Source organism: Ursus americanus, chromosome 17 (genome assembly GCF_024610735.1).
Source record: "Ursus americanus isolate L20-20 chromosome 17, mUrsAme1.1.p, whole genome shotgun sequence".
Lineage (NCBI taxonomy): Eukaryota > Metazoa > Chordata > Mammalia > Carnivora > Ursidae > Ursus > Ursus americanus.
The window spans coordinates 19198511-19207969 of record NC_142143.1 but is presented as its reverse complement, the minus strand read 5'-3'; the positions used below and the strand labels follow the sequence as shown (position 1 = coordinate 19207969).

Here is a 9459-nt window from a genome sequence, read left to right as displayed (position 1 = left end):
GGGTGGGTAGCTTCCGACACATGTCTCCAGAGAGCGCAGAGAGAGGAGGTGGGGTGAGAGGACACTGAGATAGAACAGGCTGAGTGGCCCTTGGCTGGCTTCTTTGAACCTCCAGAGACAGCCTGGATGCCACACACTGGAAAGTGACTTCATGGTTTCCAAAGCCCTTTCCCATATGCTCTTTCTCTTGGAATGCACAATGAGATTGTGGTAGGGGTTGCTTTGCTCCCTATTTTGCCAGTGAGGAAAAGGAAGTCAGAATCTTCCTAGGATATTCAGCAGGATGAGGCCTTAGAATCTGTGTTTTCACAAGAATGCCAGGTAATTCTTATGTTTAAATTACTTTGAGAAACACTATACTTAGGGTGCTGAGTGACATGGAAGGGTCACATCGAGGGTGGCAGATGAAGCAGGAAACCATAAACTCCACGATGGCATTGAGTTACATTTTTCATCATCACTGCTCTATTTCTACCAGCACATTTTAGGGACTCGGTAAATATTTGATGAAAGAATGAATGAAGACAAGTTTAGGTATCCAGGCTTCCTGGATTCTACTTCTTCTGGTGCCATGGAATAATCCTAGAATGAGATAACATTTTTCATGCTTAGTGCTGACAGGGTAGGAGATACATGCTATTAAAACCTCCATTTTGAGATAGAAACTGAAGTTAAACGACTTGCACAAGGTTACATAGATAGTAAACAATAGAACCAGGATTCAAACTCAGGCTCTCAAGTATCATACTCTCTTGTTTCTCTGGTAGAGGATAACTATTCCATGTCGGTAGATTGATCATAGCTCAAATGATTCCCCATGAAACAGAAAAGGTCTATTGCATAGATATTTAATGTAACAGTTAACCTAATACACAGACGTGAGTCCTGTGGCTTGACAGCAATGTTACAGAAAAGTTCCACTCCGCTTCATAGACTATTGCTCTTATCCAAGTGCCAAACTAGATTCACAGAGAGGAACATATATTGACCTTGAATGTTTACTTTGCTCATGAGCACACATCTGTTTTTGTTAATGGGAAAGAGGGCAATCAGAGCTAGCTCTCAGAAGCAGACATGGAATTCTCTCCCAGTCCGTAAAGTTTGATCATCCCTCAGGCTGCAGAGCAGGTTGTCAGTTTAGACAGTGGCTAGTTGAACCCAGAAGCTTCTGGACTCTTCAGTTCTTTCAAAGGAGGCATTGTTTCCTTAGGGCCTTTAGCTGAAGTTGAATCTTAGGGAGATATGAAATTTTATGGTGGAATAACTTCATCAAAAAACTCCCGGTAGACTTAGAGCAATAAAACAGCTCTGTGGGGGGCCCATCTAAAAGCTCTTCTGTTTTCTAGCAACAAATTCTAAGTAGGAGAGCTGACCCCTTTTCCAGTCTGCCTTCTCAGTCGCCCTCCAATTTGTATCCACTATCCCAGCTCTAACATATGTGAGCAAGGAGAGGTTGCCCACATTGGGGAATGGTTTCCATTTCCTTCCTTTGCTGACATTCTTTTATAGAAGACACAACACACAGATTGCACTGGCAAACGTTGCCTCATAACGTGTTTGGCATTAGCAGACTTTGTGTGTTTTCTTGTAAGTTCTTCGTTTGTCTTAGATGCAGGCAATGCCCTTGCACCGACTGACCACCATAATATAGGCACGCATAGCCCAATGGGTGGTCAGTTAGTGGGTCTCATGAGGACTTTGCTTTGTCACTCAGCTGCTTTACCTGAAAAGGTGTTGTAGATAGGACTATATGCTCCTTGGAGGCAAACGAATGTGACTGGGTTTGGGGATCCACCCCACTACCCCAAATGGTGAGAACAGTTGTCAATTCATTGACTGACGGAAGCTATGTCCCATGACATCTGGTGGGGGAATCAAGCTTTTTCAAAGAGCAGGGTATGAAAAAATAGTGGGAATGGGAGGCGTGGATATAGAGAGCCTTGATAGTAAGTCCATCCATGAAGTTCATAGTCTGTTCATAGTCTGACTTTGCATTTCTTTTCTAACTCACTAAAATTATTGTGATTTTTTTCTTAATTACAGAAGAAATATGATGACTTAAGGTTCAATACTTCTATATGTAATTTCTTAGACTTTTGACATTTATATTAGACTCCTAACAGTTACATCGTTTGTCTTCTGAGATACCTGCTCATTCCTTTGGGAAAAGCATTATGTAATATGTACATGTAACCTCTTGTCATCCCAGCCACCTTCATCACCTCCCCACCCCCACATGCCACACAAGTTTTCTCAAATTATAACTCTGCCAAATAAAGGGAACTGGAGTTCTGTATCCTGCCTTCCTATGGTGCTGACAGAATATGATATTGGGCAAGCAACAGGTGCTTAAATATTTGAGCAGGAGGGGACTTGCACCCACTCTAATGCCTCTGAGGTAGATGGACCTGAATAAGGTATGTCTAAATGTAAAAACTGAACATCACCTTCAAGGCTATGGGAACCCAGATGGTCTCACCCCTTCATGAAGTTTCCCCTGCAACTAGCTTGGAGGGAGATGGGGCACCAGCACAGAGCCCCACCACCTTTATAATGTCCATTCAGGGCTTCAGGTTCGTCACCTTCTGAGAGACAGAAAAGAAACTGGAAAAAAACCTGGTGTTGAGCTTTCTGCCAATTTTGTCCTGTGGGACACTGAAGCTGTATTTAATTTAAAGTATAGAAAAATAAGGAAATGTTATCATATACACTGAGTGTTATGTAAGAATTATTGACTGTAAGCAATATATGTAAGACAAAGTGATCCTCGGTTTGCAAAGAAATTAAAATTTAAATGAGACTTTTCTCTCGTTAGATTAGCAAATAGGCTTTTAAAAGCTCACACTTAGATGCTGAATGAGAGTGAAGAGAAATGGGTATGCTTATGTACTTTCATTGGATTTATAAATTAATATCATCCTTTTGGCTCATAATTTGGTCATTATTAAGAGGCTTAAATTTCTTCTTTTCTAAATATTTTTTAATTAACATATAATGCATCATTTGTTTCAGGGGTACAGGTCTGTGATTCATCAGTCTTACACAGTACACAGTGCTCACCAAGCACAAACCCTCCCCAATGTCCATCACCCAGTCACCCCATCCCTCCAATCCCCCTCCACTCCAGCAACCCTGTTTGTTTCCTGAGATTAAGAGTCTCCTATGGTTTGTCTCCCTCACTGGTTTCATCTTGTTTCATTTTTTCAATAGGCTTAAATTTTTTTAAAAAGATTTTATTTTATTTATTTGAGAAAGAGTGAGCGGGAGAGAGAGAGAGAGTGCGTGCACGAGCTGGGGGAGGGGCAGAGGGACAGAGAGAGAGAGAAGCATGCTCCCCGCTGAGCAGGGAGCCTGATGAGGGGCTTGATCCCAGCACCCTTAGAATCATGACCTGAGCTGAAGGCAGACGCCCAACTGACTGAGCCACCCAGGGGCCCCACAAGAGGCTTAAATTTTGACAGCAATCTTCTTCTACCAATCTGTTATGATGAAATAATCAGAAACTTTGGTAAAAACTTATACACAAAGATGTTCATGGTAGGCTTATTTATAGTTATAATGAATGTGATACAATGAATTAGGTAACAATGTGATTCTAATGATAGGAAAACGGTTAAATCAGATTTCATATTGAGGTGGTCAATAAGACTTTTTCAAAATATCATGGCTCTCTCCCAGATGAAATTAGATATAGATATGTATAAGTCAGCTCTTATGGCATAACACACCACCTCAAAATTTAGTGGCTTAAAAAGTTCTCAAAATCTGTGAATTGGCTGGATGGTTCTTCTGGTCTAGGCTGGCTAGAACTTGACGGTTGAGAATGACCTCACTTACCTATGTGGAATAGCTGGAACAGCTGGAACAGCATGGCCTCTCTCTCTAGGTGTTCTGTCATCCTCTATGTCAACCTTGGGTGGTTCTAAAAGCATTAAGAGAAACGAGCCTCAATGTTTTAAGCCTCTACTTACATTACATTTGCTACTGTCCCATTAGCCAAAGTAAGTCTGGCCAAATTTAGTCGGGGATAGAGAACTAGATTCAACCTCTTGATTGGAGGATCTGCAAAATATTGTGTCCATTAAAAAAAAAAAAGTCACACCACATGACTTGATTTGGCTAATAAAATGTGAAAACCGTGGGGGCAGAAGCTTTAACAGCCAATGCATGCTTTCCTATTTTCTCCTTTCCTTCTTACACAATAGCCAGATACATTTGAGATGGTAGCTGATCTATCCTGCTTGGTTCCAGAATGATCAAGATAAGCCAAATCACACTTGACATGTGGCTTGAACAAGAAATAAACCTTTGTGGTTGTGATGAGCACTGGGTGTTATACACAACTGATGAATCGCTGAACACTACATCAAAAACTAATGATGTACTATATGTTGGCTAATTGAAAATAAAAAAAGAAAGAAAAAATAAGCCTTTGTGGCTTGAAGCCATGCAACAAAGTTGAATTTTTTGTTTTTTGTTTTTTTTTGGTTATTGTTACAAAACCTGGTCTATCCAAACTAATACAAAAATTGTGCAGGAATTAAAGCGATATTTTAAAAGAATGATTTTTTTCAGGGTGCCTGGGTGGCTCAGTCTATTAAGCATCTGCCTTCAGCTCAGGTCATGATCTCAGGGTCCTGGGATCAAGTGCCATATAGAGCTCCCTGCTCAGTGGGAAGCCTGCCTCTCCCTCTCCCTCTGCCTGCTGCTTCCCCTGCTTATGCTCGCTCGCTCTCTCTGTCAAATAAACAAACAAAAATAAATAAATAAATAAATAAATAAATAAATAAATAAATAAATAAAATCTTTTAAAAAATGATTTATCATGTGGGAAAGTGTTCATTATATAATTCTATAGCAACCAGCAGCTTATAAAGCAGGTATATACTTGTATATGTTATATAATCCTAAATTTGTTGAAACAAGCAAATACACAGACACATAGCCTGGAAGGAAATACATCTGAGTGTTAACAATGGAATTACAGGTAATTTTAATTTTCTTCTTTCCCATGTTTTCCATTTTATTTATAATCAGTGTATATTATCATGCTAGATAATATTTTTTTCAGTCACTGGTCACTCCTTCCTGCTCATTGTCAGGTGATTTACTGTACCTGCGAAAATGGAAAGATTTTATGTCCTTCAGTCATTGGGTTTGGCTATGTGACGTGCTTTGGCCAATGAAATGTGAATAAATATGGCATTCATCATGTTGGAGCAGAAGGAATAAGACTCATCTTGAGGTTTGGCCGGTTCTCTGCTCTTTTCCAGGTATGTCCCATGTAGGGACTGCTCTTTCAGCCTGGGTCCTGAAATGAAAAGACAGAGCAGAGCTCAGGGTATGAGATAATTAAAAAAATGTATACTGATCTCTGCCCCTAGTTCCTGGCAAAGAACACCTAAAACTCTTATAATACCCTAAGTGATCAAAGCAGTAGCAGCATCTTTTGTTCCAACATTTATTCTTTGACCCCCATTCCTGACACGGAGCTCCTAAATCCCTTGGGATTTCCTGGGTGGCAGTAGTGTCTTTGTTCTATGAGGTGACTCTTAGTTGCAGGCTGGTCACCAGAAAGAGCAAGCCATGATTAGGAACTTGGAAGAAGGGAGAGGGACTAGAAATGGAGTTAATGATTGATAATGCCTAGATGATGAGGCTTCCATAAAAATCTCAAAAGTATGGGGTTTCAGAGAGCTTCTGGATTGGTGAACACTTGGAGGTACTGAGAGTAGCATGACCAGAGACAGCATGGAAGCTTCATGCTCCTTCCCTGTACCTTGCTCTATGTGTGTCTTCTGAGTGTTCACCTGTATCCTCTATCATATTTTTTTATAATAAACCAGTAAACAGTAAGGAAACTGTTTTCCTGAGTTCTGTGAGCCACTCTAGCAAATTAATCAAACCTGAGGAGGGTGTGGTGGGAATCTCTGACCTATAGCTAGTTGGTCAGGAGCACAGGTGACAACCTGGACTTGTGTTGGTGTCTACAGTGGTGGTGGTGGAGGTTGTCTTGTGGGACTGAGCCATTAACCTGTGGGATCTGATGCTGTCTCCAGGTAGATAGTGTCAGAATTGAGTTGAATTGTAGGACACCCAGCTGGTGTCACAGAATTTCTTGGTACAGGAAGACCCTCACACATCTGGTATCAGAAGTGTTGTGAGTGTGGTGGTGGTGGTATGAGGATAAAGGGAGACATGTAGCAGGAAGGGTAAGTTTCTATTCACAGTGCCTGGTAAAAACCAGAGCCCATCTCAGCCTCCAGACAGCATCAAGAAGAAATAAACCATATTGTTTTAAGTTGCTGAGATTTGTTTTGTAAACACAGCAAACCTAGGAAGATTCTTTTTTTACTTTAAAAAAACATACCTAAAAATATGGCCATCAGTGACTCATAAGCCACCAAATTCCAAGTTCTATCTACACACAATACTGCTTTCTTCTTTATCTTTCGCTTTCCCTTTCAGTTACAGGGTGGAATACTACAAATCAGGTTGTTATGAAAGAAAGCAGTTCACAGATCCAAAACTGCCCCAGTCCTCTTACAAAGTCCACATCCCCATTTCTGGGGATGTACCAGGATTGCCACGTTTTTGGAGGCAAGGACAAGTGAGAAAGTAGCTCATCTCTTCTTCAGTAAGAGAACATTTTAGTACTGGCAGAGAGTATGGCATGATTCAGAAGTCACCAACTAGCACAGAATCCTCATCATTCCACATTAAAATAGAATGGTTTCATCCACAACCCTACCTGGGGTATTCATAAACCATATATAGAGGGGTTGATCATTACACACAATATACTCATTCATTCAAAGAAAATGTGACTTTCTTATTTTTCTATAAACAACCTAATCTTCCTTAGGAGCCCCTTCCTGCTGAGTAATAAGGAAACTTACATTTACGTATCTCAGTATGCCTTCCCTGTCTTCTCCTCCAGAATGTCTGTAAATACACGCATTTGCTTATCATGTGACTGTGGAGGTGAGCAGGTAGGAACTCAGATCCCATGCTACTCCTTGAATTTCCACTGTCTTTGAGGAAATTATTTCCCTGTGTACCTGGTTACTCCTTGCTCTACTGGCACCTTCTGTGGACCTCTGTGGCTAGAATACTCCAGGTCAGCTGTTTCTCAGCTCAGTCAGGGCCTGGAGTCCTGGTTAACTTGCTTCATCTCAGCTTTCTGGGGTTGTCTATTTCTTTGGAGTATGGATGGGATTCCCCTTTGATTCCCAGCTCAGGTGGTCTGTCCTATAGACCACTTTGGTTACTCTCCACTGAGTTTGCCAGCAACATCATCAACTAACTTCTGTGTCCTTCACTGATCCCTTACAGGACTTCTGGATAAATTTCATGCCAGATGGGAGCTTAGGGTGCTTTGCCCCATGTGGTAGCCCAGATTGGTAGAGGGGAGGCACTCTGTTTTATTCCAATTGCCACTCTTGTGCAGAAGAGGAAAGATATGAGCTAGACTTCCTGCTCTTAACCTTGGGTGAAGGGCACAGAAGGAAGTGCGCCATAATCCAAAAATTGGAAATGAAGGCTCTGTGGGCTCCTCAAACCGGAACAAGACTCTCTCCTGCTTCCCTGAGAGCCATGCTTGGGCCATGTTTGGGAGCATATTTCCCATCTGTTTTTCATTTCCCCAGCATAGAATGTGGGAGGCCAGGATCACACAACATTCCCTTCTCATTCCCCAGATGCCTCTGAACTCTCTTCCTTGAATTTTTTGTTCCAATCCATGCTGAATTACTTGAATGGCTCCCAGCACACACCATGTTATTTCATACTTCTGAGCCTTTGCCTGTGCTGTTTTCTCTGCCCAGATTGCCCCATCCAACACCCATTTCTCTTGAAAAACTTCTACTCATCCCCTAAGGCACTGCCCAGGACTCTTCTTCCAACATGCTCACTTCCCTCTTGGCAGTCTGCACAATGAACTTCATTAAAGAGATATTTTGTGTCTGTCTTCATCATGAGAACTTAAAGGAACAGAAGCCCAGGGATCCCACTGGGCATCTTTGTTGTCCTGATGGCTGGCACAGAAAAAGTGTTCAACATATGTTGGTTTAAATAATTAAATCTTGGTAAAGTTGTAAATAGTATGTCTCTCTGTATTTTTTACAACTGCATGTGAATCTACAATTATCTCAGAAAGATTCAGTTTAAAAAAACCCAGCTTGATAAGCAGGACCAATTATTCTCTAAAGCTCCCTGGTTACCTACGGGGAGAAGACCAGAGTCCAAAAATCCAAGGTCTTTATGAAGTTGTCATTTCCTAATGGGGATGGATGGTTCAAGCTATTAGTAGTCAGGTGCCCTGTACCCCACTTGCCCTTAGAACTATCAAGTCCTGAAAGGCTTTGAGGAAAGGTGAGACACCTGCTAGCACATACAAATTATACCAATTATAAAAAGGAGCCCTTTTAAGTAGATGAATGAGGAAAAGTGGACTCCTTTAGGCTTTGTGGGTGGATAGTGTCTGTGTGTGGAAGAAAAGTATGGCACCCCTAACTCTGGGTGCTTACACCCACACAAGAGTGTATAAGAGGTGTATATGCCCCAGTTCAGCATGCCCTCCCCACTCCAGCCCTGCACTCATGTGTAGGGCCTAATCTGAACACATCAGTCCCAGCCTGAGTATTTACCTAGGTTTGCCATCTCACTTTAAATGGCCAATGGCCGTGTTTCCATGCACTTGAAATGGTTGCTCATGTTGAAACATTACTTGTGGGTATAAATATATTGTGGGTAATATAGATATATATTTTCTGTTAACTTTCTTAAATGAATCAATGTGAATAAAGAGTGGTGGTTTATTCTCCACAAAAATTAGTAAATTAGTTCCCCTTATTTGTGAATTTTACTATTTTTATTATATATTATTATTAGTGAATATCTCTTCATTTTGGGTTCGTTCCTAGAGCAAGTTCTTGTCAGATATAGTCATCTGTGGGGCTTCTTTTTTCCCTGAAGAGTGAAAGTGAGGGTCCAGGAACCAGTGTGGGCCCCCTTTATAAGTGGCCCTCCAGGACTTTGCTAATCTAGGCAGAAGTATGCATTTTAGTTAAGATTATAATCTGTTGCCTAGAGTGGGGGTTCAGTGACAGCCTATTAAAGTCCCTTCACCTCAAGTGTCTATAAATGTACTGCATTTATTATCGTCTTTGAGTTCTTTTCCACGAAACTGTTAACTACTTGTGTACAGAGACCTTGAGTTCTTCATACCTTCACGATGGCTAATTTCCTGGGTTCTGACGCTGTCATGCCAAGGCAGCAGAGAAACACGCCTTACTAGTGATATGCAGAAAGTGAAGTACAGTTTACTGGGGAAGCTTCCACATAAGAGGCCACAGAACCCATAGCTACCCTGGGCTGCCATCATCTGACAGATGTGTGCTTGACTGGCCACAGCTGGATGCCCCCGGGGAAATGGCTCCAGGGAAAGGACCCCGCCCT

At 41.5% G+C, this 9459-nt stretch overlaps 1 long non-coding RNA gene across 1 annotated transcript in view; it reads right to left on the bottom strand.

The window, feature by feature from the left end:
- Positions 1 to 588: 588 nt before the first annotated feature.
- Positions 589 to 9459, bottom strand: part of LOC123780950 (uncharacterized) — a 41610-nt gene continuing 32739 nt past the window's right edge. Inside the window, exons 2-3 of the long non-coding RNA XR_006776550.2 lie at positions 5117 to 5311; positions 589 to 3922 (exon numbers count right to left, since the gene is read on the bottom strand). This is a non-coding gene — a long non-coding RNA (uncharacterized LOC123780950). The remainder of the gene's footprint in view (positions 3923 to 5116; positions 5312 to 9459) is intronic.